Consider the following 26,951-nt stretch of genomic DNA (forward strand, 5'->3'; position numbering starts at 1 on the left):
AATTGTTTCCATTTCATTGGGAAACAAATAGAATGATCCCTGTATTCATGGGAAGGAACAGAACTAAAAATATCACTGGCTTTTACGGAGCTGCTGCTCAGTGACATTCAGGATAGAAAGGATGAAACAAGACCCCAGGAGACAGATGGTGGCTGGCAGAAGCTCTGCTACAGGCCCATTCACACCTCAGTTTTCTATTTAGACACCCAGGACACTGGTTCTTAAACAATGGCTTCAAGAAAGCTTTCTACTATAGTCAGTCAGTAGACAAAGGGCCAAAATCTGTTGGTTCAGTTATAAGATCTTGAGTTTGGGACTTTTTCTAGTCAGTCCCAAGCTCTCTGGTCATGTGCTCAATATCTGCACCCTTGTGGGCTGACATGATGAGGCTGCTAGGTTCCCTGCTGGGTCTCAAAAAGGTTAGACCCCAAGCCAGTGGAGGCTCTACAAATTTCCCATACACTCCAGGGGAATGACTCCAAGGGCAGGGGTTCAGCAAATGCAAAGGCCATCTTAGCTCCAACAAGAGCTTTGCAAATCACTTTCTGTTTCTTCACTTTCTCTGTTTTCTTCATTTGAAAAACAGAGATAACATCTGATTCACCTCAAGACTTTTGTGACTGTCACATGACATATTAGATATGAACATATTTTCAATAAATATCAGGTACTATTATCAAGGCTCCAGTTTATTTAAACCTAATTGAATTGGCATTTAAATGGTGCTTTTCAGACAAGGAAGAATTTCCAACCTATTACCAAATTTATCCTAATCAAGAACTGCCTGATGCTTCAAAGAATGGTCTGAGAATTAAGGGAAATTAGAAGCCTACTCTTGGCTAGACTCAGCCAATGCTCTTGGTTTGTTTTATTAGCCTTGACTCTTGGTATCCCTCTGCCATGAATAGTTTTCCGGCATATATTCTTCCTCCCTTTCTCCATTCAACTCTCTCCTCCATGTACATTATTACAGAGGCCTTCCTTGATCATCCTATATAAAATTCCTCCACCCTTGACTCACAGTATTTTCCTTCCACCACTCCTGCTTTAATTTGCTTTTATAGTATGCCTCACTACCTGACAAACAATATGCCTGTTTGTTTGATTATCATATGTTTCCCCCAACTAAAATGTGAGCTCCATACAAGTAAGGACGTTTTCCTGTTTTATTCACTGTTGCCTCCCCAGTACTCAGAACAGGACTGGCACATGGTAGGTACTTATTAAATATCTCCTGAATAATTATTTGAGTTCTTATTTTTATAACAGAGCTTTACTTTTCAAAGAACTTTCATACACATTAATAATAACACCATGGGGCAGGTATGATAGCTATTTTATATCCTCATTTTAGAGTAAAGAACAAGACACAGAGAGGGTCGGTAACTGGTGCAATATCACACAGCTACTTAATAAGAAGATCCAGATTTCCAAAGCTCTTTTATGATATCATTTGCTAGGTTATTTATGAAAACATCCTGAGAGATTATTTACCTATTAAAATACCCAAATCTCAGAATCATTTGGCAAATAAAATAAGCAGGGTTCCTTCTCTCAGAGAAGTTGTGGCCTAAACTGTTGACTAATGAATAGAGTTTTCAATCAAAAGAAATCTACTTGCCAAATAAGATTTATATTCTTAAATGTTCTTGATGATAAGGACCACAACAGAAAGTGAGGGGCCACCACAAGAGATTAAAAAAAAGAGAAGCAGAAAAAAAAAGAGAAAGATATGCAAACATATCAGTATATAAGTCATCCTAAGAATTTAGGCTCCTTAAGTAGAGGAAACAAACTGAGGGTTGCTGGAGGGGAGGTGGATGGGGGGGATGGTGTAAGTGGGTGAAGTGCATTAAGGAGGGCACTTGATATAATGAACATGGGGTGTTATATGCAATTAATGAATCACTAAATTCCACCTCTGAAACTAATAATACACTATATGTTAACTAAATTGAATTTAAATAATTTTTTAAAAGAATATAGGCCCCAATATGAAAGAGAAAACAAGAAAGGGTCAGCATTTTTAGGTGCCAGAATAGCCTGGTGGCTCCTGTGATTTCCTGGATCGATGGACTAGTACCTACATTGAATTTTTACTAAAAACTTTCAAACTCCGGTCAAGATTCAACTAAGCCAGGCCTGAAAAGGAGACCTATGTCATTAAGTTCAGTGTAAAATACATTACTGCCACTCTGTTCATGCCCTTCTTCTCTAGAATGTTTCATGCCCAGTGATTGTGAAAGTCATAATGTGAAACTCAAGACTTCTCCAAATTGACATCTCTCCTAGAGCATTGATGGGAGGCTGAATTGGAGTAAGAGTTTTTGAAATGATTTGAACTACTGTATTTAATGCTGTATTTGTTCTCCTTACAAATATTAACTGTTGACTTTTGGTTAAAAATGGCATCTGACCAGCCATCCCTCCAACTTCTCTGCTTTCTGAACTAAAATAACCAAAAAAATGTAAAAGAAAAATACAAAAATTAAAAAAAATGCTGGATAATTTTGAGGAATTTACACAAATGATAAAGCTATTTGAACCACTGAAAACCAAAAATGGAGATAAAATTTACTGTTCTACCATCATTAATATCTTGAGATTGCTCATACAAAAATTTAAAAAAGGCCACGTCATGTTCCATCCCTCCATTACATTTGCCCTAGTTCAGAAAAACAAAGTTTCCACAATCCAGAAACCTGGCCAGCTAAGCTGGAGTTAGCCATTATATTCTCCAACCCTGCCTCCACAGTGGTATCTTTCTTCTCCTATAGCGATATGAAGTCTGTAGTTCTTAAGAATACAATTAAGAAACTGAGGGAAGTGAAGGAGCCCTGGTTAATTGCATCTTGGGAAGAATGCATATATAACCCTTTAATTTTAAGCATAACTCATGGTTATAAATATGTATAAAAGTCAATTAATATGTTATTTAATTATACTCCATCTTTTGGATATATATCTAGAATTCATTTATTCTATTTTTCCATTTTCCTTTACAAGTGAACCTATAGTGATATGGCTTAAACACAATAAGCATCTCATTAAGGCTTAAATAATAAATTTTGACATTTCTAATTATTTCCATTCTTGTATTTAGTTTTTAAGTCATTTACTTCTTATCACTGCCATCAACACTTATTTTTTCCATTTTCTACTCCATTTATGAACTTAAGGATGAACTAAAATATTCAAATAATTTCACAAAGACTTATACATACAAAGATGATGATAGTGCCACAATATAACTTGGTTGGGGAAACAGGAGCAGAGCTCCTTGGAAGCAAAGCTCAAAATTTTATATGTCAGTGTATATACAAGAGTCTGAATATAATGGATAAAAGCCAAAACTAAATAATTAAGGAGATACTTACATGTGATTTTAGACTTTTTTTTAAAGCAAGGAAATGATAACTACAAAATTCTATATGGCTATGCCTGGGTGAGAAGGAGGGGGATAGGATTAGGGAGAAATATACAGGTAGATCCAATGTTACCAGTAATTCTAGATCTTATTTTGGGTAGTACATTTTGGCTCATACATGTTTGTTTTATATTTCATAACGTACATTTATTTTTTTAAGATTCTATTTGACAGAGAGAAAGAGAGAGCACAAGCCCAGGGGAGGGGCAGAAGGAGAGGGAGAAGCAGACTCCCTACTTGAGCCCAATGCGGGACTAGATTCAATGACCCTGAGATCATGATCTGAGCTGAAGGCAGACACTTACCTGACTGAGCCACCCAGGTGCCCCAATAATATACATTTATGTTTTATATATAGATAACACACACATATCATACACATAATTTTATTTAGTGGTCACTCAAATTAGCCCTTCTCTGTAATAGAATTATGAATTCCAACCCTGTTGGAAGTCATCTGTTATTATGACATAAGCTAGTGTATCTTGACTGGTATGGGGTGTGCGTGTGTGTGTGTGGGTATATACGAACCATTACATAACTGAAAAATTTGAGTACTTGGAGGAATTAAGAAATAATGTACAAAAACATGTTATAAAAACTTTTATCTTATGAAAGATAAGGACCATCTGCAGTCCCCACAATTAAATCAGTATGAGCAATGAACAAGACAAAAGCCTGAAAAGCAGTGCAGCCTGAGAACAGTAGGTTTTAAATATATTATATCTGTTCAAATTATCAGAAAGCTAGGAAGTCCCACATAAAAATATTCCACTTTAGTCCAAACCATTCAGAGTAGAGGAAAATTTGTTAGGCTTTAGGAATTGGCTTAGAGGCTCTGAGTCTGTAATTGTCACCTCTCTGTAACACTCAGGAGCCACAACTGCATTAAGATGGGGAAAAGTGGGGCCAGACAGAAACACACACTCTGCCTGCTGGCCAAAGATAAGACTACTGGGGTTTCTTCACTTATACATGAGTATATAGGAAAACAAAACAATATGAAATTTGTTTAAAAAAATAACACATATGTATATATTTATTATATATATATATTATGTTAAGATTGAGGAGTGCAAATATCCTGAAATTATAGGAAATTCTAAAAGAAGAAACTTTCGGGGCGCCTGGGTGGCACAGTCGTTGAGGGTCTGCCTTCAGCTCAGGGCGTGATCCCGGCGTTATGGGATCGAGCCCCACATCAGGCTCCTCTGCTATGAGCCTACTTCTTACTCTCCCACTCCCCCTGTTTGTGTTCCCTCTCTTGCTGGCTGTCTCTATCTCTGTTAAATAAATAAATAAAATCTTTAAAAAAAATAAAAGAAGAAACTTTCAGAAAATCATTTATTACTGTCAATATGTGAGAAGCTATAGTCTCTATTAAGTAGAAGGAAAAATAATAAAGAACAGGCTGAAATAAGAACATGAGAGGATTGGATAAAGAGGGATATATATGAAGTAAAGATTTTCCCCCAAATTAGAAATTCAAAGGAATAATTTAAATACCCTTTGAAGGGAATAAAAAATAAAATGACACTTCAGAAAACTGAATGGTTTATGTAGAGGAGAAAATTGAGAAGTCTCTCTATAATGTAAAGAAAGGTCACCAAGGTAAAACCCTGAAGGAGACAATAGACAACTTCAGAAGCAAGATCCTATCTCAGAGATAGACATGATCTTTAGGGAACAATCAAGACACAAGGAACAAAAGCAAGGATGAAAGACTTACTTGCATAAACCTTGCCTAAATTAGCAATATCCGTTTGTGTGTATATCTGAATGAATATGCAGGCTAAAAGTGCCATATTTCAAACAAAAATCACTGAAAGATGTCCCCCCCCTTTTTTTTTTAAGATTTTATTTATTTGTCAGAGAGAGAGAGCACAAGCAGGGGGAGTGGCAGGCAGAGGGAGAAGCAGGCTCCCAGCTGAGCAAGGAGCCTGATGCAGAACTCAATCCCAGGACCCCGGGATCATGACCTGAGCTGAAGGCAGACGCTTAACCAACTGAGGCACCCCAGGTGTCCCCCCATATCTATTCTTGATTAGACCTTCAAATTATATAGAGAAAACTCCAGAAATTCAGGAAGATTAAAAAGGGCAGCTACTTTTTTCTTTTTTTTCTCTTCTTTTTTTCTTTTTTATTTAAATTCAAGTCAGTTAACAGTAGTGTATTATTAGTTTCAGAGGTGGAGTTTAGTGATTCATCAATTGTATATAACATCCAGTGCTCATTACAACAAGTGGCCTCCTTAATGCCCATCACCCAGTTACCCCAGCCCCCCAGCAATTCTTAGTTTGTTCCCTAGAGGTAAGTCCCTCTCTGTTTTCATCTTATTTTATTTTTCCTTTCCTTCCCCTATGTTCATCTGTTTTATTTCTTAAATTTTACATGTGAGTGAAATCATATGATATTTGTCTTTCTCCGACTGACTTATTTCACTTAGCATAAGACCCTCTAGCTCTAACCGCATCATTGCAAATGGCAAGATTTCATTCTTTTTGATGGCTGAGTAATATTCGATTGCATATATGTGTGTGTGTGTGTATATATATATATGTGTGTGTGTGTGTATATATATATGTGTATATATATATATATATATATGTATATATATATATGTCTGTGTATGTGTTTCATTCTCAAGGAAACATTTTCATGCAGTTATTTAAGAATGATTGATGGTATTTCTCTATCACTAACGACCAGGTCACTCATATTAAATTAGTACAGTGAAGTGTCAATTACAATGTTAAGACTGAGATCTAGATTTTATTACACTTTATTCTAAATTCTAGAATTGGGACAAACCCAACTCTTGGGTGTCAACGTTATCACCATTGAAGTTGGAGAAACAAATAACACAGCAAACAGGGTCTAATTCACCACCTAACTCACCATCGAAAGACTGGAGTCCCTGTTTCAGCAAGCTTTGAAACCTCCTGTGAGGCAGGTATGTCAGAAAAAGTGAAGGAAGTCATTATAGTTTGTTGAGGATTGGCTTAGAACTAAAATTGACATGAATAGTGTGTTCTCTAAACAGCATATTAAAGGCAAGCCTGCGTTGGAAATATAAAGATTATCTTGTTCTTGTACACTGAAAAGTATAAAACAAGTGTCATAAGATTACCTTGGCATTTTCTTTTTAAATAAAGAAGTGTTAACAATCGATGTTTGTACTTTTCTGTCTGTTCCTACCTTCCATTATCCACCTCTGATTTTCTGCATTTTGGTATAGTTTGTGTCAGATATCCCAGTCTCCTCACCTGGCAAAGAAAGAGTATGTAGTCTTGTGACACTAAATGCCACTGACTACTCAGCCCATCCCAACTGACTTAATAATCTCCACAATGGGCTGTCTGTGTTTGGCAGAGTAATGCCACCCTCTTGGCCCTCCCAGATATCCACCCAGGTCCTAATCCCTGGAATCTGTTAATATACTACCTTACATAGCAAAAGAGAATTTGCACATGTGATTAAGTTAAGGATCTTCAGATGGGGAGCACTATCTTTGATTATCCGGAAGGCCTAATGTTAATTACACATCATTCTAAGAGCAACAGGGTCAGAGTCAACAAGAAAATGTGATGAAAGAAACAGAGGTCTGAATGATGTTATTAGCAGCTTTGAAGATGGAGGAAAGAACCATGAGTCAAGCAAGGAATGTGGGCAGTAGAGCAAAGAAACTGATTCTCCCCTATAGCCTCTAAAAGGCTGTCCACGTGTTGATGTTAGCTCAGTGAAACCTATTTCAGATCCCTGACATCCAGTATTGTAATATGATAAGTTTGTGTTTCGTCAGTTATGAAAAAAAGCTACTATAAACATCTGTGTGCAGGTTTTTTGTGGACATGTTTTCAACTCCTTTGGGTAAACACTGAGGGCACAAATACTGGCTCACAAGGTGAGAGTATGTTAAGTTTTGTAAGAAACCACCAGGCTGTCTTTCAAAGTGGCTACATCCCCTTCTGCATTCCCACCAGAAATCAATGAGGGTTCCTGCTGTTCCACATCCTGACCAGCTTTTGGTGTTTGTGCTCCAGATTTGGGCTATTCTGATTTTGTCCATTTAATTTGTATTTCCCTGATGACAAATGATGTGGAGCAGCTTTTCATGTAATTATTTGCCATCTTTATGTCCTTTGGTGAGATTTCTATTAAAGTCTTAGGCTCATTTTTAAATCACATTTTTGTTTTCTCACTATTGAGTTTTAAGAGTTTTAAGTGTACTTTTGGTACCTTTTGGGATAACAGTCCTTTATCAGATGTGTTGTTTGTAAATATTTCCCAAAGCATGTGGCTTACCTTCTCATTCTGTTAACACTGCCTTTCACAACACAGAAATCTTTATTAATGAATATTAATGAAGTTGAGCTCATCCATTATGTCTTTCATAGATTTGCCTTTGTTGTTGTACCTAAAATGACAGTGTCACCATAAAGTTCGTCTAGTATTTTTCTTATGTTCTCTTCTAAGAGTTTTGTGCTTCTGTCTTTTACATTCAGATCTGTGATCCATTTTGAGTTGCTTTTGTGAAGGGTATAAAGTATGTGTCTATGGATTCTTCTTTTTTTTAATGTGAATATTCAGTTGTTCCAGCGTCTTGTTAAAGATCAGTTGACTGTGTTTACGAAAGTCTATTTGTGGGCTCTCTAGCGTATTCCACTGATAGACTTCTCTATTCTCGCAACAATACCACACTATCTTAATTACAGTAGCTTTATGGTAAGTCCCGAAGATGAGCAGTGTCATCCTCCGATTTTGTTATTTAATATTATGTTGGCTGTCCTGTTGTTTTACTTGATTGTTTTTGTTTTTGTTTTGCCTTTTCACATAAATTTTCACAGAAGTTAGCCAATATTCACAAAATAACTTGCTGGAATTTTGATTTGGATTTTGTTGAATCTATAGGCCAAATTTAGAAGAACTGACGTCTTGATTGTATTGAATCCTCTTAGTCATGGAAATGAAATGTCTATCCATTTATTTCATTTTTCTTTGATTTATTTCATCAGAGTTTTGTATTTTCCTCCTATAGATTGAATACATATTTTGCTAGATTTATACGTAAGTATTTCTGTTGGGGTAGAATTACTAACACAAATGGTATTTTGTTTTTAACTTCAAATTTCTTATTAATTGCTGCTTTATAGGAAAACAACTGGCCTTTCCATATTAATTAAACTTGTATCCTATAACTTTGTTATAATCACTTACTACTTCCAGGATTTTTTTTTTAATCAAATCTTCAGTGTTTTACAAAGATGATCATGTCATCTGCAACCAAACACTGTTTTATTTTTTCTTGCCTTATGTGTATACATTTTATTTTATTTTCTTATTACTGCATTGACAAGGACTTCCAGTAAAATGTTGAGAAAAGTGGTGAGAGAAGACATCCTCAACTTGTTCCTGATCTCAGTGGGAATGTTTCAAGATTCTCATTGAGTATGGTGTTAGCTGTAGGGTGTTTTATAGATAATCTTTATGAAGTTGTAGACATTGCTTCTATTTCTACTTCAGTGAGAGTTTTATCAGGAATGGGTGTTGGATTATGTCGAGTGTTTTCTCTGCATTTATTGATATGATCATGTGATATTTCCTTTTTAGTCTGTTGAAGTGATGGATTATATTAATTGATTTTTGAATGGTGAGCCAGAATGCATACCTAGAATAAAAATGACTTGGTTTGATATATAATACTTTTTATATATATTTTGAGTTGATTGCTAATTTGTGGTTGATGATTTTGCATCTGTGATCATGAGACAGATTGGCCTTCAGTTTTCTTTTTTGTAATGTCTTTTTTGGTTTGAGTAGTGGGATAATGCTGACCTCATAGAATGAGTTAGCAAATTTTCTCTCTGCTTCCATCCTCTGAAAGGGACTGTAAATAATTGTATATTTGTATAATTGTAATAATTATACAACAATTGTAAAATTGTTTACTTAAGTGTTGGGTAGAATTACATTACCCATGATCCAATCTGGTCCTGGTGCCTTCTGTTTCAGAAGGTTATTAATTATTGATTCAATTTCTTAAAAGATATAGATGTATTCAAATTGTCCATTTTTTTTTTTGCATGAATCTTAGCAGATTTTTTTCAAGGAATTGTTCTCTTTCATCTGGGTAATTATATCTGTGAGCATAGAGTTGTGCATGGTATTCCTTTATTATTCTTTACCTATCCATGGACTCTGTAGTGATGTCTTATAATATAATTTCTGGTATTAGTAATTTGTGTCCTCCTTCTCTTTTTCTTATGTAGCCTGGGTATAGCCTTATTGATTTTACTGATCTTTTCAAAGAAACATCATTTTGTTTTGTTGATTTTGTCTATTAATTTCCTGCTGTCATTTTCATTAATTACTGCTCTGATTTTTGTCTTTTACTTTCTTCTTCCTACTTTGTCATCCTTTGCTCTTTTCTAAGTTTTTAATAGAGAAGCTTAACTAATTGGTTTTAGATCTTCTTTTCTATTTTTTGAGAATTGAAATTATTTACTTCAATATCTACTGAGTTGTAATAAAAATATCCAACACCCAATTAAGAATCATAATACATAAAAATGTAATAAACTGTGACCCACAGTCATGAAGGGAAATAGCCAACAGAACAAACAAAGAGATGACCCAGATGATTACAGGATAAAACCAAACAATGAAAACACTACTGCAAAACTCCTAAGGGATCTACCGGAAAAGAAGGTAGATAACATATACAAAGAAAGATACATGAGAATTTTAGCAGACACATGGGTATTTCTCCTCAAGCACTGTAGTTTCCATCTCCAGTTTTTATATAGTTCATGTCTCTCTATTCTTTTTACCTTTTAAAGCATGTTTAGTACAGTTATAAATTCATATACATATGAATATATGAATCTTAATATAAAATTTCTAACATTTGTGCTAGTTCTTAGTGGATTTTGATGGATTTTTCTCTTGATTTTGCATTATATTTATCTGTTTCTTTGCATGCCTAATACTACTTTTAAAGAAAATTTACATTCCAGTAATTAACATATAATGTATGTTTCAGAGGTACAGGTCTGTGATTCATCAGTCTTGTGTAATACCCAGTGCATATCCATTACCCAATTACCCCATCCCTCTACCCCTCTCCCCTCCAGCAACCCTAAGTTTGTTTTCTATGATTAAGAGTCTCTTATGGTTTGTCTCCCTCTCTGGTTTCATCTTGAAACAATCAGCAAAACTAAAAGGGAACCTAAGGAGTGGGAGAAGATATTTGAAAATGGCATATCAGATAAAGGGTTAGTATCCAAAAACTACTTCTAGAAAGGAATGAAAAGTTTAACAGCAACAAATAGTGGTGCAACACTCATCAGGTTATAAGTGTGAAAAAGACCACTGCCTAGTTAGGCTGGAACTCATGGGTATGAGCAACAAAAATTCAAGAATGTTCAAAATGAAATATTCAAGAAGGCCATAATCTTGCTTTATTGGCTTGGGTCCTAAATTCAAAAATCAAGCTTTTAAAAATTCTATTAGTGCAGGTAAAAATCATCAATGGATGCTAAAATTAGCACAAGTATGATAAGAAACAGGATGTTCAACCATCTCAAATCATTTACCCATAAAATAATTATTAATTACAAAAGGAAGAATTATAACTTTTCAGAGAAACCTTGCAGAGGCAAACATAACCAAATTATCAAAGTTATTATGAGTAATAAGGCATACAGACATCACATCTCTCTTAACATGATAAACTGAGAAATGTACATCGTTTCTGTGGTATTCTCACCAAATGTGCATAAATTCAACTAAATCAGGAGAAGATATCTGATAACCCCAAACTGAAGTATGTTCGATTTGGCTAGTACACTTCAAGTACCAAAGTCATAAAAGACAAAGAAAGACTAAGGGATTGGCATAGAGGAGATGGAAGAAACATGACAACCAGATATAATGTGGAATCCTAGTTTGGTTCCCAGGCCAGAAGAAGAACACTGGTGGGAAAACTAGTGAAATACAAATATATAGATAAGTTAATTACATTATGTGATATATTATTTAAAAAATTTAACACAATTACACATATGTTATATGATAATATATTTGTACATTTTTATAAAGTTTGCAAAAGTAAGATATTTACCCCCCAACTGGTCAGGGCCACTTTCTTTCACCACTCTGACTTCTCTGTCACAGGGTAGTGTTGGAGAGATGGCATCAATAATGAGATCTTACTAAGTGCAAGCTTATTTAGGAATACATTTAATTTTGGCTAAGTGGGCTATATTATGTGGTTCGTTACAATATAGTGTAGTTATTGCTACCTATTATGGCATAAGAATAGCTTCTAGGAAAACTGCTACTGCCCACTGTGCCAACCATCCAGCACTGTAAATAAAAGTGAAGTATTATATTGACACAAAAAACATATCTGTGAACTAACGTAGAATGTCATATGCATAGGGGGAAAAAGGTTTAAAATGTATGGAGCCAGAAACTAGTTTATGGAAAGATGTTCCAAAACTTAAAGCCCACATTGAAAGAAAATTGTTAGAGGATTACTCAAATTTGGCAAAGGTTTTAGAAATTCACTTTACTCTGATATTACATTGTCAACAAAAAGTGTGAAGCTGAAAGAAACTTTTGTAATAATCAATGGTGAAGAACAATTTCATTCACAATAGAAGAAATAATGTGTGCATAACCTTTGATATTCTATTTCTTTCTTCTTTTTTGTGATTAACAAAGAATTTTATTTTATTTTATTTTATTTTTTTAATGTTTTTTTAAATTATATTATGTTAGTCACCATACAGTACATCCCTGGTTTTTTGATGTAAACTTCCATGATTCCTTAGTTGCATAAAACACCCAGTGAACCATGCAATACGTGCCCTCCTTACTACCCATCACCAGCCTATCCCATTCCCCTACCCCCTCCCCTCTGAAACCCTCAGTTTGTTTCTCAGAGTCCATAGTCTCTCCTGCTTCATTCCCTCTTCTGATTACCCACCCTTTCTTTATCCCTTTCTTCTCCTACCGATCTTCCTAGTTCTTATGTTCCATAGATGAGAGAAATCATATGATAATTGTCTTTCTCTGCTTGACTTATTTCACTTACCATTATCTCCTCCAGTGCCGTCCATGTTGCAGCAAATGTTGAGAAATCATTCTTTTTGATAGCTGAATAATATTCCATTGTATATATGGACCATAACTTCTTAATCCAGTCATCCGATGAAGGGTCTCTGCTCCTTCCATGTGGACAAAGCTGCTATGAACATTGGGGTGCATATAGCCCTTCTCTTCACTACGTCTGTATCTTTGGGGTAAATACCCAGTAGTGCAATGGCTGGATCATAGGGTAGCTCAATTTTTCACTTTTAAGGGACCTCCACACTGTTTTCCAGAGTGGTTGTACCAACTTGCATTCCCACCAACAATGTAGGAGGGATCCCCTTTCTCCACAGACTCTCCAGCAATTGTTGCTTCTTGCCTTGTCAATTTTTGCCATTCTAACTGGTGTAAGGTGGTATCTTAGTAGTGTGGTTTTGATTTGAATTTCCCGATGGCTAATGATCTTGAACATTTTTTCATGTGTCTGTTAGCCATTTGCACGTCATCATTGGAAAAGTGTCTGTTCATATCTTCTCCCCATTTTATGATTTATTTGTTTCTCACGTATTGAGTTTGAGAAGTTCTTTTTAGATCTTGGATAACAGTCCTTTATCTGTAGTATCATTTGCAAATATATTCTCCCATTCCGTGGCTACCTCTTAGTTTTTTTGACTGTTTCCTTGGCTGTGCAGAAGCTTTTTATCTTGATGAAGTCCCACAAGTTCATTTTATCTTTTGTTTCTCTTGCCTTTGGAGATGTGTCATGAAAAAGGTTGCTGTGGCCGATGTCGTAGAGGCTGCTGCCTATGTTCTCCTCTAGGATTTTGATGGATTCCTGTCTCACATCGAGGTATTTCATCCATTTGGAGTTTATCTTTGTGTATGGTGTGAGAGAGTGGTCAAGTTTCATTCTTTTGCATGTAGCTGTCCAATTTTCCCAGAACCATTTATTGAAGAGACTGTCTTTTTTCTACGGGATGTTTTTTCCTGCTTTATCAAAGATTAGTTGCCCAAAGAGTCGAGGGTCCTTTTCTGGGTTCTCTATTCTGCTCTATTGGTCTATGTGTCTGTTTTTGTGCCAGTACCATGCTGTCTTTGTGATCACAGCTTTGTAGTACAGCTTGAAATCCAGCATTGTGATGCCCCCAGCTTTGTTTTTCCTTCTCAACAATTTCCTGGCGATTCAGGGCCTTTTCTGGTTCCATACAAATTTAAGGACTATTTGAAAAATGTTATCAGTATTTTGATCGGGATAGCTTTGAAAGTGTAGATTGCTCTGGGTAGCATGGACATTGTAACTATGTTAATTCTTCCGATCCATGAGCATGGAATATTTTTACATCTTTTTGTGTCTTCTTCAATGTCTTTCGAGAGTGATCTGTAGTTTCTAGAATATAAGTCCTTTACGTCTCTGGTTAACTTAATTCCAAGGTAACATATGGTTTTTGTTGCTATTGTAAATGGAATGGATTCCCTAAGTTCTCTTTCTTCAGTCTCATTATTCGTGTATAGAAATGCAACTGATTTCTGAGCATTGATTTTGTATCCCGCCACATTACTGAATTGCTCTATAAGTTCTAGTAGTTTGGGGGTGGAGTCTTTTGGGTTTTCCATATAGAGTATCATGTCATCTGTGAAGAGAGACAGTTTGACTTCTTCTTTGCTGATTTGGATAACTTTTATCCCTTTTTGTTGTCTGATTGCTGTTGCTAGGACTTCTAGTACTATGTTGAATAATAATGGCGAGAGTGGGCATCCTTGTTGTGTTCCTGATCTTAAGGGAAAGGCTTACAGCTTTTCCCCATTGAGAATAATATTTGCAGTAGGCTTTTCATAGATGGTTTTTATGAAATTGAGGAATGCACTCTCTATCCTTACACTCTGAAGGGTTTAATCAGGAAAGGATGCTGTATTTTGTCAAATGCTTTTTCTGCATCAATTGAGGGGATCATAATATTCCTGAGTCTTTTCTTGTTGAAATGATGTATCACGCTGATCAATTTGCGAATGTTGAACCATGCTTGCATCTCAGGGATTAATCCCACTTGGTCATGATGGATAATCCTTTTAATGTACTGTTGGATCCTATTAGCTAGGATCTTGTTGAGAATTTTGGCGTCCATATTCATCAGGGATATCGGTCTGTAATTCTCCTTTTTGATGGCGTCTTTGCCTGGTTTGGGGACCAAGGTAATACTGGCCTCATAGAATGAGTTTGGTAGTTTTCCTTCTGTTTCTATTTTTTGAAACAGCTTCAGAAGAATAGGTATTATTTCTTTGAATGTTTGGTAGAATTCCCCAGGGAATCCATCAGGCCCTGGACTCTTGTTTTTCAGGAGATTTTTGATCACTGCTTCAATCTCTTCATAATTAATTGGTCTATTTAATACATCAATTTCTTCCTGTTTCAGTCTTGGTAGTTTATAGGTTCCAGGAAGGCATCCATTTCTTCCAGGATGTTTAATTAATTGGCATAAAGCTGTTGATAAAAGTTTCTAAAGATCCTTCCTGTTTCATTGGTGTTGGTTGTGACCTCTCCCTTTTCATTCATAATTTTATTAATTTGGGTCCTTTCTCTGTTCTTTTGGATAAGTCTTGCCAGTGGTTTGTCAATTTTATTTACTCTTTCAAAGAAACAGCTTCTAGTTCTGTTGATCTGCTCTACTGTGCTTCTGGTTTCTAATTCATTGATCTCTGGTCTAATCTTGTTCAACTGCTTTCTCGTGCGTGGATTAGGGTTCTTCTTCTGTTCCTATTCCAGCTTCTTGAAGTGAGAATATAAAAACTGCATTTTAGATTTTTCTATTCTTTTGAATGAGGCTGGATGGCTGCGTATTTTCCCCTTAGGATTGCCTTTGCAGTGTCCCATAGGTTTCGGACCGATGTGTTTCCATTCTCGTTGGTCTCCATAAATTGTTTAAATTGATTTTCGATTTCCTGGTTTATTGAATCATTCTTGAGCAGGATGGTTCTTAGTTTCCAAGTGTTTGAGTTTCTTCCAAATTTTTCCTTGTGATTGAGTTCCAATTTCAAAGCATTGTGGTCTAAGAATATGCAGGGAATAATTTCACTCTTTTGGTATCTTTTGAGACCTGTTTTGTGACCCAGCATATGGTCTATTCTGGAGAAAGTCGATGTGCATTCAAAAAGAATGAGTATTCTTTTCTTCTGGGGTGTAGTGTTCTATTTATATCTATGAGGTCCATTTGGTCTAGTATGGCATTCAAAGCTCTTGTTTCTTTGTTGATTTTCTGCTTAGGTGATCTGTCTAGTGCTAATAGTGGAGTGTTGAGGTCCCCTACTATTAACATATTTTTATCTATATGTCTTTTTATTCTGGTTAAGAGTTGGCTTGCATATCTTGCTTCTCCCCTGTTGGGGGCATAGATATTTATAATTGTCATATCCACTTGTTGGATACATCCTTTAAGTATAATATAGTGCCCTTCTGTATCTCTAACTACAGCCCTTAGTTTAAAATCCAATCTGTCTGATATGAGAATTGTTACCCCAGCTTTCTTTTGAGGTCCATTGGCATGAAAAATGGTTTTCCATCCCTTCACTTTCAGTCTGGAAGTATCTTTAGGTTCAAAATGAGTCTCTTGTAGACAGCAAATGGATGGGTCATGCCTTTTGTCCAATCTGCAACCCTGTGGCATTTTATTTAATCATTTAGGCCATTCACATTGAGAGTGATAATTGAGAAATATGATTTTAATGATGCCATGTTGACTGTAAAGTCTTTGTTTCTATAGATTGTAAATTTCTGTTCTGTATCACTCTTGGGGCCTTTTTAGTTTTATAGAACTGCCCCTTAATATCTCCTGTAGGGATTGTTTTATGGTTACGAAATTGGTCAGTGACTGGTGATTCTGGAAGGTCCTTATTTCTCCATCAATTCTGAATGACAGCCTTGCTGAATAAAGGATCCTTGGCTGCATGTTTTTCTCTGAAAGAGCTTTAAAAATGCCCCCGCAACCCTTTCTCTCATTCCAGGTCTGTGTAGACAGGTCTGACATAATCCTTATATTTTTACCTTGTACATGAAAAATTTCTTTGCCCTGGCCACTTTCAATACTGGATCCTTGGATCTAATATTTGCGAACTGCACTATGACGTGAAGTGGCGTAGGTTTGTCGTGGTTGAGCTTGGGAGGGGTCCTCTCTGCCTCTTGGACATGAATGTTTGTTTACTTTGCTAGATTAGGGAAGTTTTCAGCTACAATTTGTTCAAGTATCTCTTCTAGACCTCTCTCTTTCCCCACCCCCTCTGGGATGCCGATGTTTCTGACATTGGAACTTTTCATTGAGTCAGTAATCTCCTGTAACCTACATTCTTGAGATTGGATTTTTTTGAGACAAGTTTCTGTTTTAGCTTTCTCTTCTACCATCCCACCCTCCAATTCACTAATTCGTTCTTCTGCCTCATTTACTCTGGCCGTCAGAGCATCTAGTTTTGAGTGCATTTGATTCATAGCATTTTTAATTTCTACCAGATTCGTTCTCATTTCCGCCCTTAGAGATTCTATATTCTCGTTAATATTTTTTTCAAGTCTACACATCATCTTGACTATTGTTACTCTGAACTCCATTTCTGATAATTTGGTTATATCCATATCCATCAGTTCTGTGGCAGAGGCCACAGACTCATTATCTTTTCTTTGCCAGGGGCGGGGATTTATCCTTCTAGTCATTCTGATGAGGAGAGGTTGCGGGGTTTCCCAGAGCCGAAATTATTGACCAGGACCCATGCAGCATGCTCTTGTTTTATAGGGACCTTAGGGATATGGGCTTTTTGATTTTTTAGCCTGCCTTCTGGGGGAGGGGCCTGCTGTGCTGATACTCAGGCAACTCTATTTGGGTAGAGTCGCCCCATCCCCTGCGAGGGGGGATGGGGATGGGCACAATGTGAGCTGGTATTTCTGGTCTTTTGTTCTCTGGCAGCTTTCCCTGGTGGTTTTCTGTGACTCTTCTGAGAGAACAGCAGTGGCCAAATCCTAGCCTCTGTCTCAGAACAGAGAGATCGCAGTCCTCTCTCCACTGAGCTCTCCTAGCCTCTTTAACTCTGTTTCTGTTGGTGCTGATAAAAACCCTGCAGCTTCCGCATTGTGCACCCCACACCCAGCGTCCCACCCCTCACTTCCAGGGCCAGCATGTCTCTGTCCTTTGTGTTTCTAACACCACCAGCTGCCAGCTGCCAGCCACCCCCTGTGCGCTCGCTAGCTCCCTGTTTCAGTATGGTTCGGGGGCACTCTGGAGCACTGGTTTTCAGTCTGCTTGTATGTGTGTTCCCTGGCTCACAGTCTCAGTCTGCTCTCTTGGGGGTGTGGGTGAGAGTCCGGCCCACTCCCCAGTGCAGGTGGCTACTGTTTCCCAGTGCCTGAGCGCAGAGGCTCCCTCCCCCTTCCGTCTTTCTTCCGATATCTGTGCGCAGATTCACGGCTCCCCACTTCATACCTCAATACTCAGCGCTGGAGATGTTCATTTGTAGAGATCCGGATGTATCTTGCTACGTCTCAGGCTGATTCTGTGGGTTTTCAGGATGGACTGGTACCTATCCAGCTCGACTCAGGGGACCAGCTGTAAAAGGGGACCCCTACTCCTCCGCCATCTTAACTCCTCCCCCCGGATACCTTAACTCTTAAGAGATTAATAGGTAGTTGCACTAGAGTTACTAACTCCAAGGCACTAAGGGTGAGTATACTAGTTTTAGTGGAATGGGAGGGATAAGTTGGAATCAGAAGTATCAGTTTATGGTGCTTTCTATGTATAGATGGCTTCTTGCACATCAAAGACTATTTGTGGCTACTTTATATAAAATTAATTTTTAATTCATTAATGTAAATATTTAAAAATCCTAGTTCTTTTTTAAAATTATTTTCAATTAGACAACATATAGTACATCATTAGTTTTTGATGTATCATTCAACTATTCATTAGTTGTGTATAACACCCAGTGCTTATTACATCACATGCCCTCCTTAATACACATCACCCGCTTACCCCATCCCCCAACCCCCCCTTCCTTCTGTAACTCTGTTTGTTTCTCGGAGTCAAGAGTCTCTCATAGTTTGTCTCCCTCTCTCATGTCTTCCCATTCAGTTTTCCCTTCCTTCCCCTATGATTCTCTGAGCTATTCCTTATATTCCACATATGAGTGAAATCATATGATAATTGTCTTTCTCTGTTTGACTTATTTCACTTAGCATAATCCCCTCCAGTTCCACCCATGTCGATCCAAATGATAGGTATTCATCCTTTCTGATGGCTGAATAATATTCCAAAATATTGATTCAATATTCCAAAATTATGATTTTTGGTACAATATTTTCATGATGTGGGTAGGACTCCCACAAATAGGAATTTGAAATCTCTACTTGATCCTAACATGGTATTGGGAAACTGGCTGGCTTGCTTTAAAAGCAACACAGGCCCATTTTATACGTACAGACATTCTCCTTTCTGTCTGCTAAATCATCCTTGGCTGTACGCTATCATTTCACTGCATCTCTTACAGCATTAGAACCTAAATGGTCCTATAGTGACCTCAGTCTGACTCTTATTTTCAGTTCAGGTTGTGGGCTCGAGCTCTGCATGGGTCTCCCTCCTGAGCAGGAAGTCTGCTTGAGATTCTCTCTCCTTCCCACCCCCACTAGCTCTCTCCCTCTCTCTATCTCTCTAAATAAATAAATAAATAAATAAATCTTAAAAAAAAATAAATGGTTCTATAGAGATTTTTTCCTACCTTTAGGCAGTTAGTGTGTTATTCCCAACTTTAGAAATAAGTCACCGACAAATGAAATGCAAAATTTCATGGTAGTAAATAGAACAGGGTAAGACTGGAATCCATGTTTCCTGACTTCAACATTCTTTATTCCCCTTATTTTTCCCTTCAAAGCACCTTATAACATTCATTTTATTCACATTTTGAAAAGCATTATTGGGCAGGAAAGGTATACCATGCAATTGTCTCATTCTGCTGGGACATGATTCTACACTCGTTGACCAAAGAATCACTCTTAGAACTGTGCCTTAACAAAAATGGAGAATAAGAAAGGCTGCATTGCAAAGGAAGAAAAGATTTTGAGCAGTACAAAGTTCAATAAAACCCCAAACCAGAACTGCTCTGTGTTGTCGTAAACCAGTCTTTCTGTTAACATACATCCTAGATGGGGTTCAGGCAGAGTCTGGAGTATAGGAACCAGAGCAGTTTCTGTGATTGGATCCTGAGATGCAGGAGACAAGAGGGACAGAATATTAAAGACAGATTTGATTGTCTTTGGGAAACTAGTGCTTTTTCTCTCTTCAAATCAAACCCAATTCCCAGAAAGAAAAAAAAAATCTGTTCTTGGTCACTTACACAATCCAAGTCAGTAAATAACCTCTCCAAGGGTGTTTGCATTTTAGCTGTTTTATTTTGGCTGTAAGAAATAGAACTAAATTTTGGCTAAATTTTATTAATCATGTGGAATTTCATATTGTGTCTTTCCGTTTGCTTACACTCCTCTGCTTTCATGTTGAGATTTGGCTTTGATTTTTCTTACTGTTAAATTCTCTATTGTAAAAAGATTTATATTTAAAGGTACATCTGAACATTTTTGTTGCTAGAGTATAATTTATTAAGCTGAGAAATAACTATGTCTCCTGCAAATATTTATTTTCCATAAGGTGATTTCCCCCTCTTAAATCACATCATATAGTCCTAGCCTATTCCACTGACAGAAGGGAGCTGCCTTGTCCTCATCATCCCCAAAGAGGCTGCAGGAGGCCCTGACCCATCAGAACTCTTTTTTGGAATTCTAAGCAAAGGACAAAACACCCAGGCAGTCTATGTGCCTAGAAACTTAGAGGAAAGCAAGCTAAAAAGCAGGGGAATCAGTAATCCTTTAAAGAATTTAAAAGTAAATGAAAGTTCTTCTCAGTATTTTGATAGGAAAAACTGAAATAATCCCAAATATCAAGAAGTTAATTTACTTTGCCTTCATGTGAATTCTCTGATGGTTCTGCCAGCATTCCTTCACTCCTTCTCCTCTTTTTGAGAGTGTTCCCTTAGTTTCTCCACCCATCTAGTACTGGTCCTGGCTCCATCTCTCAAACATTCCCATAGGAAATCCTCTCTAGTCCACTGGAAGAACATCCAGAGAAGCATTCCAATCTCTACTCTGTGATGCTCTGCCTTGACTGTGCCTTGCATCTGGAGGCCATTGTGACTGAATCAGAAGTTGAGTCTTTCCAGTCAGGAAAGCAGACCTACCAGTTCTTTTGCCCCACAGTTACCTGTAAGACTCTGCATCTTTCACTGCCCTGCAATAACCCCATCCAGCTCTCTTGTGTCAGGGAAACAATTGTCGTGTGTTTATTGAAGATGATACCTAGAGAGGATCATAAAGAGATCATTAAGCAACTCCCCTACAAGAGCATGGTCTACTGACCTAGTTTACGAGCTTAGACCTAGGGCCTGGGTTAGTTTTTATAATTCCATCCCTTCTACTCTATTTCCACCTTGCTGCAGGCTCAGCAGAAATGAAACACAGCTGGTTGTCATTATTTTCTCCACCACTACTGTCCACAAAATTGAAAACAACTACTTCAGACTTTCTTTCCTCAGATGAAATAATGCCAAATCTATAAATATTTCCTCCATGTTCCATTTTCCAACCCAAATAATCTTCAGTGTGAACATCTCATTTGGGTAATTGATTTAAAATCAATGTATTTTTTCAGAGACAGATATTCAAATTAGATAATGTTAAATTATTTTTATTTATTTTTAATAGATTATTTATGCATATATGCAAACACTTAAAAGGTGCATGAGGGGATAGAGTGCAAAGGCAGTCTCTCTCCTACCCAGGTCCCTGACCCAGAAACACTTACTGTTACCAGTTTCTGAGGGTCCTAGTAGAAATGGTCAGTGCATTACAGAACTTATATGATTCTATATATTCCCCCCACACAAGTGGTAACAAACACACTGTTCTATAATTATTTCACTTAATATATTTTTAGATCTTCCCAAATCAGTATAGATGAAGCTACATCTTTGTTTTTTTTTTAATAATATTTTTTTAAAGATTTTATTTATTTATTTGACAGAGAGAGAGACAGCCAGCGAGAGAGGGAACACAAGCAGGGGGAGTGGGAGAGGAAGAAGCAGGCTTCCCAGTGGAGCAGGGAGCCTGATGCGGGGCTTGATCCCAGGACTCTGGGATCACGCAACGAGCCAAAGGCAGATGCTTAATGGCTGAGCCACCCAGGTGCCCCATAATAATATTTTTTAATTATATTATGTTAGCCACCATACAGTACATCCTTAATTTTTTATGTAAAGTTCCATGATTCATTACTTGCGTATAACACCCAGTGCACCATGCAATATGTGCCCTCCTTACTACCCATCACCAGCCTATCCCATTCCCCCACCCCCTCCCCTCTGAAGCCCTCAGTTTGTTTCCCAGAGTCCATAGTCTCTCATGTTTCATTCCCCCTTCTGTTTACCCCCCTTTCTTTATTCCTTTCTTCTCCTACCGGTCTTCCTACTTCTTATGTTCCATAAATGAGTGAAACCATATGATAATTGTCTTTCTCTGCTTGACTTATTTTACTTCACATTATCTCCTCCAGTGCCGTCCATGTTGCAGCAAATGTTGAGGAATCCTTCTTTTTGATGGCTGAGTAATATTCCATTGTATATATGGACCACATCAAAGTTATATTTTTTTCTTGTTTTAATGTTTTTTATTATATTATGTTAGTCACCATACAGTACATCCCTGGTTTCTGATGTAAAGTTCCATGATTCATTAGTTGCGTATAACACCCGGTGCACCATGCAATACGTGCCCTCCTTAATACCCCTCACCAGCCTATCCCATTCCCCCACCCCCCTCCCCTCTGAAGCCCTCAGTTTGTTTCTCATAGTCCATAGTCTCTCATGTGAAGCTATATTTTTGAAATGACCACATACAGCAATATAGTGATACAGCATAATTTAATTATTAAATTAAATTATTATTACTATATTAAATTCATTACTATATTAAATTATTACTATATTAAATTCATTTTGTTATTACAAACAACAATGTAATTAGTATCTGTGTATATTTTACCACTTCACATATGTACGAATTTATATGTAGGATAAAAACTTAAAAGTATTGCTGAGTTAAAACATTTATCAGTTTTTAATTCTGAAAGATACAGTGCTCAGTGTCCCTGGCAGGCAGTTGTAGCAGAACACACTCCCACCTGCAGTGTAAGAGTCAGGTCCCCACACTCTCACTGGCACCATTTTTTATGAAACTTTCTTTCTTCTTCTTTTTTTAATCACCTCATTGTAATTGTAATTGTAATTTGCATCTTTATTATTATGACTGAGTCTGAGTATCTTTCCAAAAAATTTAAAACCATTCAGATTTCTTTTTTTTTTTAAGATTTTATTTATTTATCTGACAGAGAGAGAGACAGCCAGCGAGAGAGGGAACACAAGCAGGGGGAGTGGGAGAGGAAGAAGCAGGCTCATAGCAGAGGAGCCTGATGTGGGGCTCGATCCCAGAACGCTGGGATCACGCCCTGAGCTGAAGGCAGACGCCTAACAACTGCGTCACCCAGGCGCCCCAACCATTCAGATTTCTTAACATGTGACTATCTGGTCATATTTTTGCCCACTTTTATAATAATTCACTAGACTCTTCAGTATTGATTTGTGGTGCTAAAGAATTTAACTCTGTGATTTGTGTTTACTTTTTTTTAACGTTTAAACTTTTAAGCCATATGGAATTTATTTGGATGTGACATGTGAAATAGTGATCAATTTATTTTCCCAGAAGGCTACTTAGTTGTTCCAATACCATTGGTTAAGTAATCTAATTCTTTTTCAATGATGTGGAATGTTAATTTATAATACATATATATGTACATATTAAATATATACCCATATGCACTAAAATTATATGTGTATTTAGTCTATTTTTGCCCCTTGATCTGTCTTTTCATGCACCAGACAACACTATTTTAATGACTTGTAGTTTTCTAATATATCTTAATATTTGGCACAGTTTGTCCTTAGACACTGTTTTTATTATTTTTCAGAATCTGTCTTATTCTTACCTCTTTATTTTCCATGTGATTTTTAGAAATGTGAATTATTTGTTGTTATTAAAAATTATATTGGTATATTTATTAGTTTCAAAATAAAATCTACTGATCAATTTAAGGATAAAATGTATTTTTACAATTCTTAATTCAATATTTAAATTAATAATTGTAATCAAGGTCATGATATGTCATTCCATGTGTTTATCTTTTTCTGTGTCCAAATAACAACTTTGAAATCTATTCTTATTCCTTTTTAAACTCCTTCTTACATATTCAATCTTTTTTGTTGCTGTCGTAAAAGTGGTTTTTTCATTTTATATACCAACTTTGTATATATGAAAGCTATATACTTTTTGTATATTAATTTCACCCCCCAGCCACCATACTGAATTTTGTAACAAGTATAATAAAATTTCAATTGGTTATATTAGAGTTTTTAGGTACATAATCTTATTATCTTCATGTAATCATAATTTTCTCTTCCTTCCTAATGTTTATATAACTTTGTTTTTCAATAAGTTTCCTAAATTTATTTATATAAACTTCAGCAAAGTAATCTCTTATGATTATTTATGATAATTTAAATTTCCTCTAGATCTATGGTTATTTCCCTACTATCCTTTCTTATCTTCAGATTTTAAGAGTTTTCCTTTTTATATGATTAAGTTAGCCAATCATATACTCATTTAATCTTTATAAAGACCTAACCTTTGAATTAATTTATTAGTTCTATTTTTTCTGTTTTTCTACTTATTTTTTGTTTTTTTTTTCTATGTTTTTCTTGTTTCCATGTCCCTCAGGTTTATTTTATTATTATTTTTTCTAATCTCCTGAATAGATGTTTCGTTTATTTTCATAATTCTTATTTATTAAGTTCTTAGAAGCATGAGCATCATTTTAGCTGAATTCTGTAAGTACTGATATGTAATGTTTTTATGATTGTTATATTCAAGGATGCTGTCATTTGTGTTTTATTTTTCTTTTAAGCCACAGAGTTCTGTGAGAAAGTTTTTGTTTTTCACCTCCCTATTGTCTCTGTCTTTTTAGTCATGTTATTTATTATTGGTTTTATTGTACTGTGATCTTGGCTGTCTGTACCATGTCTACTTTTCAGAATTTATTGAGATTTTATTAGTGGTCTTGTATTTATGGTCAGTTATTTTTATAATGTTTCACATGATAAGAAGATATTTTCCCTATTTTAAGGAGAAAATGACAGACATAACAACAAGAATGGCCTCATCTTATTGTTTTTTAGGTATTTTATGCCATTACCTAACTTTTGACCACTCGAATATTCATAGGTTGAGAAAGTGATTCAAAGTCTTTGATAGTCTATTTTTTAATTTCCTATGAAGTTTGCTGGGTGAATGGTGATTCTATATTATTTGATATATTAGCAACTATTGGATTTTTATTTTAGATTGTGCATCTTATTATGAAAAGACATCTTAGTCTCATTTAGTGTTTTGGCTCTGAAAATAATTTGGTCTGCTACTAACCTTACAACTATACTTTTTGGGTTTTTTAAAATTTTTTAAATATTTATTTATTTATTTTACAGAAAGCAAGTGAGAAACTTGGGGGAACAGAAGGAGAGGAAGAGAATCTGAAGCAGACTCCCCATTGAGCATGGAGCCTCATATGGGCTCCATCTCAGGACCCTGAGATTATGACCTGAGCTGAAATCAAATCAGAGACTTCACCAACTGAGCCACCCAGGGGCCCCTGCTTTTTGTTTTTAATGGCATATATGCCTTTTTCAACTTCTATTCTCAATATGACTGAATTCTTTTGTTTTAAACATCTCTCAAGCATGCTGCGAAAAGTTGGACTTTTCTCTTTGATCATACCTGAGTCATTTGCTTTTAATAAGTGAGTTTATATCAAACATTTGTCTTTACTGAAGTTACAATATATGCAAGATAGACTTGTAGTTAATTTTAAAATGTTTTTATATAAGTATTCAAACTTTTGTGCTACAGAAGATATGACACACCAGTTTTAAAATTTTTACCCAAGAGTACTTACTGAAGAATAATTTTGATGTATTTGGATACAAGAATTCTGAGGCATATTCCTGTTCAGTTTTCTCATGTTTAAACAAAGCTAAATATATAAAATGTCTCATAAATTAAATGAGATGTGAAAATATCTGACATAGATATATTTGTCAGTATTTATGTTGATATATATTTATATACATTAGATTTTATTTGATCCATTTTAAATTCCCCAATATTTTTATTTAATCAAAGTATAAGATTTGGCTTAAAAATCAAAAGGAACAGAGGACTTAAATGAAAAGTGACAATTCTCTGCCTCAGAGGCAGCCACTTTGAATCATTTTTATTTTTAGTTTTTTAATAACTATATCTTCACATTTCTAAACAATACCTTTACTCAGCTGTTTCTTTGTTCATTAATTTTAGACATTGTCGTTTGATGTTTTATTGTGACAGATGAGGGTTTTGTCCATTTACACACAGTTCCCTGGTCCCACTCTATACTCCCAATGTCATTATCTGCTTTAGTTTTTTATTGATTGTTTTGTTATTCTTATTATGTATTACTCTTATATTAGTTGTTTATTGCTATGCAACAAATTACACTAAATTTTAGTGACTTACAACTGCAATAAACATTTATTATCTCATGCAGTCTCTGGGTCAGGACTTCAGAAGCAAATTATTTCAGTTGTCCTGGCTCATGAGATTGTAATCAAGATGTTAGCTGGAACTGCAGTCATCTGAAGACTTGACCAGGGCTTTGAGAATTTGCTTCCAAAATGGCTCACTCTTATGGATGGTGAATTGGTGTTGTTATCAGAAGACCTTTGTTCCTTGCCATGTGGGGTGCTTCATAGGGCTATGTAATTGTCTTCACTGCAAGACATTAGCTACCCCCAGAATAAGTGATCCAAGGAAAGGCCAGGTAGAATCCTCCACATGTTTTATGGCCTGCCTTTGAAAGTCACACACCATTATTTCTGTAATATCCTCTTGATTTATACAGGCCAGCCCTGTTTAATGTGAAAGTGGACCACACAAGGTCAAGGTCAAGAATAACAGAAATGGGATCATCTTGGAAACTACCTCCACAGTCTTCCCTCTGGTCTCCCATGATTCATATCTCTCCTACATGAAACAAACAAACAAAAACACTTAACCTTCTCAAGATGTTACACAGGATTTATCCCTTTATAGGATGCTGGAAGTCCAGGATCTTCCTATTTAAATCAGATGTAGGTGTAGGTGTGGTTACTTGAGTACAGGTCCTAGAGTATAATTCCTGCTAATCTGAAGACCTGTGAACTGAAGAGACAAGTT

Source organism: Ursus arctos, unplaced genomic scaffold (genome assembly GCF_023065955.2).
Source record: "Ursus arctos isolate Adak ecotype North America unplaced genomic scaffold, UrsArc2.0 scaffold_11, whole genome shotgun sequence".
Classification (NCBI taxonomy): domain Eukaryota; kingdom Metazoa; phylum Chordata; class Mammalia; order Carnivora; family Ursidae; genus Ursus; species Ursus arctos.